Source organism: Mustelus asterias, chromosome 22 (assembly GCF_964213995.1).
Source record: "Mustelus asterias chromosome 22, sMusAst1.hap1.1, whole genome shotgun sequence".
NCBI lineage: Eukaryota > Metazoa > Chordata > Chondrichthyes > Carcharhiniformes > Triakidae > Mustelus > Mustelus asterias.
In genome coordinates this window covers 44,505,910-44,518,047 of record NC_135822.1, presented here as the reverse complement: position 1 = coordinate 44,518,047, position 12,138 = coordinate 44,505,910, and the positions used below count along the sequence as shown (strand labels likewise).

Sequence of the window (12,138 nt, the reverse complement as noted above, 5' to 3'; positions counted from 1 at the left end):
GTCCCTGGCACTGTGAGGCAGCAGTGCTAACCACTGTGCCACCGTGCCACCCGCTCTTGGAGAAAGGGAGTTACGCTGTTTACTGAGATAGACTGACAAATACATGAATAGGATGGGAATAGAGGGATACGGTCTCCGGAGGGATAGATGGCTTTAGTTCAGTCGGGCAGCATGGTTGGTGCAGGCTTGGAGGGCCGAAGAGTCTGTTCCTGTGCTGTAATTTTCTTTGTTCTTTGAAGGGCTCTAAGGATTGATGCAGATAGGTGTGTGAGGGCGAGGGTGCATTGTGTAGAAGTGATGTGTCAGTAACTCTCAATCCATGTTACTCTTGAGCTCGTTTTATTGGTGGGGGGTGTGGGGGGTGGAGGAGAGTGGGGGGGACGGGGGGGTGGGGGGGGGACGGGGGGGAGGTGGGGGGGGGACGGGGGGTGGAGGAGAGTGGGGGGGACGGGGTGTTGTGGGGGGTGTGGGGGGTGGAGGAGAGTGGGGGGGACGGGGGGTGGTGGTGGGGGGATGGGGGGTGTGGGGGGGACGGGGGGTGGTGAGGGGGGGACGGGGGGTGGAGGAGAGTGGGGGGGATGGGGGGTGGTGGTGGGGGGACGGGGGGTGGTGGGGGGGACGGGGGGTGGGGGTGGAGGAGAGTGGGGGGATGGGGGGTGGTGGGGGGGAAGGGGGGTGGAGGAGAGTGGGGGGGACGGGGGGTGGTGGGGGGGACGGGGGGTGGAGGAGAGTGGGGGGGACGGGGGGTGGAGGAGAGTGGGGGGGATGGGGGGTGGTGGGGGGAGGGGGGGTTTGAGGAGAGTGGGGCGGACGGGGGGTGGTGGGGGGGGACGGGGGGTGGAGGAGAGCGGGGGGGACAGGGGGACGGGGATGGAGGAGAGTGGTAGGGGGGACGGGGGGATGGGGGGTGGTGGGGGGGACAGGGGGTGGTGGGGGGGACGGGGGGTGGAGGAGAGTGGGGGGGATGGGGGGTGGAGGAGAGTGGGGGGGATGGGGGGTGGTGGGGGGGGACTGGGGGTGGAGGAGAGTGGGGGGGACGGGGGGTGGAGGAGAGTGGGGGGGATGGGGGGTGGGGGTGGAGGAGAGTGGGGGGGACGGGGGTGGAGGAGAGTGGGGGGGATGGGGGGGTGGTGGGGGGGACTGGGGGTGGAGGAGAGTGGGGGGGACGGGGGGTGGTGGGGGGGACGGGGAGGTGGAGGAGAGTGGGGGGGACGGGGGTGGTGGGGGGGGACGGGGGTTGGAGGAGAGTGGGGGGATGGGGGGACGGGGGGTGGAGGAGAGTGGGGGGGACGGGGGTGGTGGGGGGGGACGGGGGTGTAGGAGAGTGGGGGGGATGGGGGGACGGGGGGGTGGAGGAGAGTGGGGGGGATGGGGGGTGGTGGGGGATACGGGGGGTGGTGGGGGGGACGGGGGGTGGAGGAGAGTGGGGGGGACGGGGGTGGAGGAGAGTGGGGGGGACGGGGTGTGGTGGGGGGTGTGGGGGGTGGAGGAGAGTGGGGGGGACGGGGGGTGGTGGTGGGGGGATGGGGGGTGGTGGGGGGGACGGGGGGTGGTGGGGGGGGACGGGGGGTGGAGGAGAGTGGGGCGGACGGGGGGTGGTGGTGGGGGGATGGGGGGTGGTGGGGGGGACGGGGGGTGGGGGTGGAGGAGAGTGGGGGGATGGGGGATGGTGGGGGGGCGGGGGGTGGAGGAGAGTGGGGGGGACGGGGGGTGGTGGGGGGGGAACGGGGGGTGGTGGGGGGGACGGGGGTTGGAGGAGAGTGGGGGGGACGGGGGGTGGAGGAGAGTGGGGGGGATGGGGGGTGGTGGGGGGGGGACAGGGGTTGGAGGAGAGTGGGGCGGACGGGGGTGGTAGGGGGGGACGGGGGGTGGAGGAGAGTGGGGGGACGGGGGGACGGGGGGTGGAGGAGAGTGGGGGGGATGGGGGGTGGTGGGGGGGACGGGGGTGTAGGAGAGTGGGGGGGACGGGGGGACGGGGGGACGGAGGAGAGTGGGGGGGATGGGGGGTGGTGGGGGGACGGGGGGTGGTGGGGGGGACGGGGGGTGGAGGAGAGTGGGGGGACGGGGGGACGGGGGGTGGAGGAGAGTGGGGGGGACGGGGGTGGTGGGGGGGGGACGGGGGTGTAGGAGAGTGGGGGGGACGGGGGGACGGGGGGACGGAGGAGAGTGGGGGGGACGGAGGAGAGTGGGGGGGACGGGGGGTGGAAGAGAGTGGGGGGATGGGGGGTGGAGGAGAGTGGGGAGGATGGGGGGTGGGGGTGGAGGAGAGTGGGGGGGACGGGGGTGGAGGAGAGTGGGGGGGATGGGGGGTGGTTGGGGGGGACAGGGGGGTGGAGGAGAGTGGGGGGGACGGGGGTGGAGGAGAGTGGGGGGGACGGGGTGTGGTGGGGGGTGTGGGGGGTGGAGGAGAGTGGGGGGGACGGGGGGTGGTGGTGGGGGGATGGGGGGTGGTGGGGGGGACGGGGGGTGGTGGGGGGGGACGGGGGGTGGAGGAGAGTGGGGCGGACGGGGGGTGGTGGTGGGGGGATGGGGGGTGGTGGGGGGGACGGGGGGTGGGGGTGGAGGAGAGTGGGGGGATGGGGGATGGTGGGGGGGCGGGGGGTGGAGGAGAGTGGGGGGGACGGGGGGTGGTGGGGGATACGGGGGGTGGTGGGGGGGACGGGGGGTGGAGGAGAGTGGGGGGGACGGGGGTGGAGGAGAGTGGGGGGGACGGGGTGTGGTGGGGGGTGTGGGGGGTGGAGGAGAGTGGGGGGGACGGGGGGTGGTGGTGGGGGGATGGGGGGTGGTGGGGGGGACGGGGGGTGGTGGGGGGGGACGGGGGGTGGAGGAGAGTGGGGCGGACGGGGGGTGGTGGTGGGGGGATGGGGGGTGGTGGGGGGGACGGGGGGTGGGGGTGGAGGAGAGTGGGGGGATGGGGGATGGTGGGGGGGCGGGGGGTGGAGGAGAGTGGGGGGGACGGGGGGTGGTGGGGGGGGAACGGGGGGTGGTGGGGGGGACGGGGGTTGGAGGAGAGTGGGGGGGACGGGGGGTGGAGGAGAGTGGGGGGGATGGGGGGTGGTGGGGGGGGGACAGGGGTTGGAGGAGAGTGGGGCGGACGGGGGTGGTAGGGGGGGACGGGGGGTGGAGGAGAGTGGGGGGACGGGGGGACGGGGGGTGGAGGAGAGTGGGGGGGATGGGGGGTGGTGGGGGGGACGGGGGTGTAGGAGAGTGGGGGGGACGGGGGGACGGGGGACGGAGGAGAGTGGGGGGGATGGGGGGTGGTGGGGGGGACGGGGGGTGGTGGGGGGGACGGGGGGTGGAGGAGAGTGGGGGGACGGGGGGACGGGGGGTGGAGGAGAGTGGGGGGGACGGGGGTGGTGGGGGGGGGACGGGGGTGTAGGAGAGTGGGGGGGACGGGGGGACGGGGGGACGGAGGAGAGTGGGGGGGCGGAGGAGAGTGGGGGGGACGGGGGGTGGAAGAGAGTGGGGGGATGGGGGGTGGAGGAGAGTGGGGAGGATGGGGGGTGGGGGTGGAGGAGAGTGGGGGGGACGGGGGTGGAGGAGAGTGGGGGGGATGGGGGGTGGTTGGGGGGGACAGGGGGGTGGAGGAGAGTGGGGGGGGACGGGGGGACGGGGATGGAGGAGTGTGGGGGGACGGGGGGTGGAGGAGAGTGGGGGGGACGGAGGTGGTGGGGGGGGGAACGGGGGTGTAGGAGAGTGGGGGGGACGGGGGGACGGGGGGTGGAGGAGAGTGGGGGGGATGGGGTGTGGTGGGGGGGACGGGGGGTGGTGGGGGGGACGGGGGGTGGAGGAGAGTGGGGGGACGGGGGGACGGGGGGTGGAGGAGAGTGGGGGGGACGGGGGTGGTGGGGGGGGGACGGGGGTGTAGGAGAGTGGGGGGGACGGGGGGACGGGGGGACGGAGGAGAGTGGGGGGGACGGAGGAGAGTGGGGGGGACGGGGGGTGGAAGAGAGTGGGGGGATGGGGGGTGGAGGAGAGTGGGGAGGATGGGGGGTGGGGGTGGGGGTGGAGGAGAGTGGGGGGGACGGGGGTGGAGGAGAGTGGGGGGGATGGGGGGTGGTTGGGGGGGACAGGGGGGTGGAGGAGAGTGGGGGGGGACGGGGGGACGGGGATGGAGGAGTGTGGGGGGACGGGGGGACGGGGGGTGGAGGAGAGTGGGGGGGACGGAGGTGGTGGGGGGGGGAACGGGGGTGTAGGAGAGTGGGGGGGACGGGGGGACGGGGGGTGGAGGAGAGTGGGGGGGATGGGGTGTGGTGGGGGGGACGGGGGGTGGTGGGGGGGACGGGGGGTGGAGGAGAGTGGGGGGGACGGGGGGTGGAGGAGAGTGGAGGGATGGGGGGTGGAGGAGAGTGGGGAGGATGGGGGGTGGGGGTGGAGGAGAGTGGGGGGGACGGGGGTGGAGGAGAGTGGGGGGGATGGGGGGTGGTGGGGGGGGACGGGGGATGGAGGAGAGTGGGGGGTACGGGGGGTGGTGGGGGGGACAGGGGGGTGGAGGAGAGTGGGGGGGACGGGGGGTGGTGGGAGGGGGACGGGGGGTGGTGGGGGGGACCGGGGGTGGAGGAGAGTGGGGGGGACGGGGGGTGGAGGAGAGTGGGGGGGACGGGGGGTGGGGGTGGAGGAGAGTTGGGGGGGACGGGGGGTGGTGGGGGGGGGACGGGGGGTGGAGGAGAGTGGGGGGGATAGGGGGGGACGGGGGGTGGAGGATAGTGGGGGGGACGGGGGGTGGTGGGGGGCGGGGGGGGAAACAGGAAATGTCCCAAGTGTTTTTTCTTGCGGTTGCTATGGAAACATTCAGTCAGGATGCCCCAATAGGTGTGGAACTGGCTGTTTTTTTTTCCTGTCCATCAATCTTATGTTCCGAGTCTGTTGCAATGCATTGCTCTCTTTCTCATATATACCTGTCTCAGCAAAATGGCCAATTTAGTGACTAAAAGCAAACAAATATAGAACGCCATCCTGAACCTGGGCAGAAATGTCCTAGTTCTAGCACACATTAGACTACATGTTAACCGAGCTTGTCCTCTGGCTTTGGGAGAGGGCAGTGGGGAGGATCTGATGCGAGAGCAGGAAACCTGGAAGCTGCAGACTTTGTGATGTGGATGGAGGGGCCTTTGTGGTGAGTTGGGGTTAGGTCAGAGGCCTTGCGGGGGAAGGTCAAACAGATCCTGGGTGGGCTGTTTAATTGTGGGGATGTCCAGGCAGGGGCACTGATCCCAGTAGCCCAGTGGAAAGCCAGTTACTCCCTCAGTCTGACAGTGCTCACCTGGGATTGGCTGCTGGCTGAAATTTCAAATCGGGCTTGAGGTGCCAAGTCGAATGACCTGCTTCCTCTCACCGTCAAAACTAACAGCGGGCAGCTTGAAGGCAGGTTGGGGTCAGATACAGATACTGAACATTCTATCCTACCTGACCTAAACCTTCCTGTTTTTGGGGTTTAAAATTCCCCCAATTGTTAAGTTCCACTGAATCCACAATCACCGATAAGTAGAAAGCAAACGGTGTGAAATTGGAGCCTTTGAACGATCTAATCCAGTCACGGTCCTTTGACATTCTAACACTTTTCAACCATCAACTTCTACTGCAACTTGATACAGTTGAATATGTAAGACATTAAAGTGATAGAAAACCTCAGACAATACATTAAAACATCAAACATTGAGATGTACTGACTGAAACCATTCTGATATAGTCTAAACCTAATGCATCAAACAGGTGAATGAATTTGCCGTGTATTGTTTGAAGAATTGTCATCACACATTGTCAATGGACAGAGGGTCACATGGGCTGAGACTGCTATGATCTGTAAAGTGTAATGAGCTAAGTTGATAGTTCTGGGGGTTTTTTACTGTCATTAAACTAAATTCACATATTCCAATAAACTGAAACCAAAATCATTCTGAAGAGCCCAGTGCCAATCACTGCCTTGGAGCACAGGAGAATTGGACCCGACCGAATGTGCCTGGTGTCTTCCCATTCTGGCACAGGGATCCAAGACATTTTCTCTTCAAAAGAAAGCAGGGTATTTATAAAGAGCCTTTCACAGTGTCACAATGTCCTAGAGAGCTCTCCAGCCAATGAAGTACTTTCAAAGTATCATCACTGTTGTGGTGGAGGAAATGCAAGATTCAGTGAAGAGATAATGACCAGATTATCAGATCACATTCACTCTCAGTCTACTCACAGTTATAAGCATAAAATTTATCAAAGTAAAATGCAAAGCTACATCAAGACCCAGAAACTACTGACAAAGAGCAGGACAGATTCTCTTCAATCCATTGAATCATCCACACAGATAGAATCTTCTCTCCAGAGATAAACTCATTTTGATAGATTGCTGGGTGGGTTGTGATGGCCTTTACTCATTCCATCTTTCATTATAATGACATATATTATGCTTTTGGTTTCTGATCCTGGACATGCTTGTTGCCTTTGTGTCACCGGTCAGATACATAAACCAAATAACAGGATCTCTCCAAACTGCAGCCTGACACAGGCCAAGTATTGGGGTAAATGTAGAAGAGGATCCAGACCAGACTGAGACCACTGCAGTGTTCTGGCTGGCTGGAAAATGTCAGTTGCAATCCATGTAATCTTCAGTGGTTGGAAGAACATGCATCGTATCAGAGTTATAATCTGATTATAAACCCGCAGACAATTTGATTTAACAATAAACGCATCAATAAATGATATTCAGTGAAGCTTATTTACAGTAATTAATATTTTACCAAACACAAAGGTTTAAGATGAAAGGGAAAGATTTAAAAGGGACCTGAGGAGCAACTTCTTCATGCAGCGGCTGGTGAGTGTATGGAATGAGCTGCCAGAGGAGGTGGTAGAGGCAGGTACAATTACAACATTTAAAAGACATTTGGACAGATACATGGATGGGAAAGGTATATGGGCCAAACGCAGGCAAGTTCAGTTTGGGAAACCTGGCTGGCATGGACGAGTTGGGCTGAAGGGCCTGTTTCCATGCTGTATATCCCTATGACTCTAAAATGATTGTCCTGCACTGTCCCTTGAAAAAGATCTTTGCAATTGTCTGACTCATTTCTTCGTGGTGAATACTGGCTCGCCCTGTTCTCAGCACCTATCAGACCCTCAATAAGGAATCAAATCTAAACCCACAATCAGAAGCTCACAGCTATCTGATAAAAAGGGTTACCAGTTCTATCCTCTTACAGACACTCCCTATTTCTTCACATGGGATCAAAAGCAAAATACTGCAGATGCTGGAAATCTGAAACAAAAACAGAAAATGCTGAATAAACTCAGCAGGTCTGGCAGCTTCTGTGGAGAGAAACAGAGTTAAAGTTTTGAGTCAAAATGACCCGTCCACAGAACTGTTCTGTAAAAGAGTCATTTAGATTTGAAACATTAACTCTGTTTCTTTCACATAGGATGTTGGTAAATCATGTAAATCAGGGCGGCACGGTAGCAGAGTGGTTAGCACTGCTGCTTCACAGCTCCAGGGACCTGGGTTCGATTCCCGGCTCGGGTCACTGTCTGTGTGGAGTTTGCACGTTCTCCTCGTGTCTGCGTGGGTTTCCTCCGGGTGCTCTGGTTTCTTCCCACAGTCCAAAGATGTGCGGGTTAGGTTGATTGGCCATGCTAAAAATTGCCCTTAGTGTCCTGAGATGCGTAGGTTAGAGGGATTAGTGGGTAAATATGTAGGGATATGGGGGTAGGGCCTGGGTGGGATTGTGGTCGGTGCAGACTCGATGGGTCGAATGGCCTCTTTCTGTGCTGTAGGGTTTCTATGATTTCTATGTCTATTTCCCAAAGAGGCTGCCAGCCAGTTCATGAATCACACCAAACGTCTGACTGAGACAGAATGGCATGACACATTGCTGATCTATGTCAGATATTCTGACCCTCTAAATCCAATCCCCTGCCCAAGTTAACATCAACTTTTCAAGACTTTCCTCAACGACCAAGCTCTGTGGGTGTGAATATTCTGCTGGACTCATTGTATATTCTCAAAAAACAAAATCAGCTAACTAGGAACCATTTTAAACCCCGTTTGGTCAAAGTAAAGGAATATAATAAAATACTGGGAACAGAAATCCTGATTTCAAGTCACATCTTGACATCCTGACTCGGGATAGCTGCTTGTGCACAAAACATCTCTTCTCACACGCCAAGTCCTCTGAAATATTCACTCCAGCGACTGTAACTTGGTTTGAATGATGTTTCAATCAGGACGTCACCCTGTCTTGTTCTCTACTTCGCAATCTCAAATGGTAGACTTCAGACAGAAGGAAAAGCTTGAATTTCTGCAGCACTTTCACATCCCCAGTACACCTCATACATTATTTTGAAATGTGGTCACCATTATAACATAAAGAAATGGGCAACTAATTTATTTACAGCAATAAGAACATGACATTAATCTGCCTTAGTGATGAAGGAACAAATATTGGCCAGAAGCCTGGGGAGAATACTGGCCACGAGATCTGTAACATTCACCTAACAGAGAGAAAATAGGGTCTTTGTTTAATGCCTCATCGGAAAGAAACATCTCCAAAAATGCTGCACTCCCACAGTATTGCAGTGGAGCAGTGTCAGTCCAGATTATATCTTTAAATCCTGTACTTGTGTTTGAAATTATAGCGCTCTATACTGGATAAATCCAAGTGGGGGGAGAAACAAAAAATGTAGTAGAAATTGGGGATAGTACACTTTTGGATGCTGTTGGGGGGGGGGGGGGGGGGGACTTAGCAGGGGTAAGCCATGGTGTACAGGTCACTGGCTCAGAGTCTGTCCTTGTGGCTCAGAAGGGAAGGGGGGAGAGAAGTAGAGGATTAGTCATTGGGGACTCCATAGTTAAAGGGACGGATAGGAGATTCTGCGGGAACGAGCGAGACACGCGGTTGGTGTGTTGCCTCCCAGGAGCCAGAGTCCACGATGTCTCGAATCGTGTTTCCGAAATCCTTAAGGGGGAGGGGGACCAGCCCCAAGTTGTGGTTCACATAGGCACTCAAGACATAGGTAGGAAAAGGGATGGGGATGTAAGGCAGAAATTCAGGGAGTTAGGGTGGAAGCTTAGGGCTAGAACAAACAGAGTTGTTATCTCTGGTTTGTTACCCGTGCCACGTGATAGTGAAGAGAGAAATAGGGAGAGTGAGCAGTTGAACACGTGGTTACAGAGATGGTGCAGGAGGGAGGGATTCAGATACCTGGACAATTGGGGCTCTTTCTGGGATAGGTGGGACCTCTACAAACAGGATGGTCTGCACTTGAACCAGAGGGGTACCAATATCTTGGGGGGGAAATTTGCTAATGCTCTTCGGGAGGGTTTAAACTAATTCAGCAGGGGGGTGGGTACCTGAATTGTAGCTCCGGTGTACAGGAGGTTGAGAGTAGTGAGGTCATGGATGAGTTTTCAGAGTCGCAGGAGTGTACTAGCAGGCAGGAAGGCGGTTTGAAGTGTGTATACTTCAACGCCAGGAGCATCCGGAATAAGGTGGGTGAGCTTGCAGCATGGGTGGTACCTGGGATTTCGATGTTGTGGCCATCTCGGAGACATGGATAGAGCAGGGACAGGAATGGTTGTTGCAGGTTCCAGGGTTTAGATGTTTCAGTAAGTGCAGGGAAGGTGGTAAAAGAGGGGGAGGTGTGGCGTTGTTAGTCAGGGACAGTATTACGGTGGCAGAAAGGACATTTGATGAGGACTCGTCTACTGAGGTAGTTTGGGCTGAGGTTAGAAACAGGAAAGGAGAGGTCACCCTGTTGGGAGTTTTTTATAGACCTCCGAAAAGTTCCAGAGATGTAGAGGAAAAGATTGCAAAGATGATTCTGGATAGGAGCGAAAGTAACAGGGTAGTTGTACTGGGAGACTTTAACTTTACAAATATTGACTGGAAAAGCTATAGTTCGAGTACTTTAGAGGGGTCGGTTTTTGTCCAATGTGTGCAGGAGGGTTTCCTGACGCAGTATGGAGAAAGACCAACAAGAGGCGAGGCCACATTGGATTTGGTACTGGGTAATGAACCAATGTGTTAGATTTGGAGGTAAGAGAACACTTTGGTGACAGTGACCACAATTCGATTACGTTTACCTTAGCAATGGAAAAGGATAGGTATATACCAAAGGGCAAGAGTTATAGCTGGGGGAAAGGAAATTATGATGCGATTAGGCGAGATTTAGCTGGCATAGGTTGGGGAAGGAAACTGCAGGGGATGGGCACAATTGTAATGTGGAACTTGTTCAAGGAACAGCTACTACACGTCCTTGATAAATATGTACCTGTCAGGCAGGGAGGAAGCAGACGTGCGAGGGAACTGTGGTTTACTAAGGAGGTTGAATCTCTTGTGAAGAGGAAGAAGGAGACTTATGTTAAGATGAGACGTGAAGGCTCAGTTAGGGCACCTGAGAGTTACAAGTTATGATGTGGAGATGCCGGCGTTGGACTGGGGTAAACACAGTAAGAAGTTTAACAACACCAGGTTAAAGTCCAACAGGTTTACTTGGTAGCAAAAGCCACACAAGCTTTCGAAGCTCTAAGCCCCTTCTTCAGGTGAGTGGGAATTCTGTTCACAAACAGAGCTTATAAAGACACAGACTCAATTTACATGAATAATGGTTGGAATGCGAATACTTACAACTAATCAAGTCTTTAAGAAACAAAACAATGGGAGTGGAGAGAGCATCAAGACAGGCTAAAAAGATGTGTATTGTCTCCAGACAAGACAGCCAGTGAAACTCTGCAGGTCCACGCAACTGTGGGAGTTACAAATAGTGTGACATGAACCCAATATCCCGGTTGAGGCCGTCCTCGTGTGTGCGGAACTTGGCTATCAGTTTCTGCTCAGCGACTCTGCGCCGTCGTGTGTCGCGAAGGCCGCCTTGGAGAACGCTTACCCGAATATCAGAGGCCGAATGCCCGTGACCGCTGAAGTGCTCCCCAACAGGAAGAGAACAGTCTTGCCTGGTGATTGTCGAGCGGTGTTTATTCATCCGTTGTCGCAGCGTCTGCATAGTTTCCCCAATGTACCATGCCTCGGGACATCCTTTCTTGCAGCGTATCAGGTAGACAACGTTGGCTGAGTTGCAAGAGTATGTACCGTGTACCTGGTGGATGGTGTTCTCACGTGAGATGATGGCATCTGTGTCGATGATCCGGCACGTCTTGCAGAGGTTGCTGTGGCAGGGTTGTGTGGTGTCTTGGTCACTGTTCTCCTGAAGGCTGGGTAGTTTGCTGCAGACAATGGTCTGTTTGAGGTTGTGCGGTTGTTTGAAGGCAAGAAGTGGGGGTGTGGGGATGGCCTTGGCGAGATGTTCGTCTTCACCAATGACATGTTGAAGGCTCCGGAGGAGATGCCGTAGCTTCTCCGCTCCGGGGAAGTACTGGACAACGAAGGGTACTCTGTCCACTGTGTCCCGTGTTTGTCTTCTGAGGAGGTCGGTGCGGTTTTTCGCTGTGGCGCGTTGGAACTGTTGATCAATGAGCCTAGCGCCATATCCTGTTCTTATGAGGGCATCTTTCAGCGTCTCGAGGTGTCTGTTGCGATCCTCCTCATCCGAGCAGATCCTGTGTATACGGAGGGCTTGTCCGTAGGGGATGGCTTCTTTAACGTGTTTAGGGTGGAAGCTGGAGAAGTGGAGCATCGTGAGGTTATCCGTGGGCTTGCGGTACAGTGAGGTGCTGAGGTGACCGTCCTTAATGGAGATGCCCGTGTCCAAGAATGCAACCGATTCCAGAGAGTAGTCTATGGTGAGCCTGATGGTGGGATGGAACTTGTTGATGTCATCACAGAGTTGTTTCAGTGATTGTTCACCATGAGTCCAAAGGAAGAAAATGTCATTAAACTGGAGACAATACACATCTTTTTAGCCTGTCTTGATGCTCTCTCCACTCCCATTGTTTTGTTTCTTAAAGACTTGATTAGTTGTAAGTATTCGCATTCCAACCATTATTCATGTAAATTGAGTCTGTGTCTTTATAAGCTCTGTTTGTGAACAGAATTCCCACTCACCTGAAGAAGGGGCTTAGAGCTTCGAAAGCTTGTGTGGCTTTTGCTACCAAGTAAACCTGTTGGACTTTAACCTGGTGTTGTTAAACTTCTTACTGTAGTTACAAGTTAGCCAGGAAGGACCTAAAGAAAGAGTTAAGAAGAGCCAGGAGGGGACATGAGA

At 57.1% G+C, this 12,138-nt stretch overlaps 1 protein-coding gene across 1 annotated transcript in view; it reads right to left on the bottom strand.

The window, feature by feature from the left end:
• The window catches only part of LOC144509694 (ephrin type-B receptor 2), a 1,012,102-nt gene that overhangs the window by 952,316 nt on the left and 47,648 nt on the right, over positions 1 to 12,138 (bottom strand). The gene's annotated exons all lie outside the window — the stretch shown is intronic.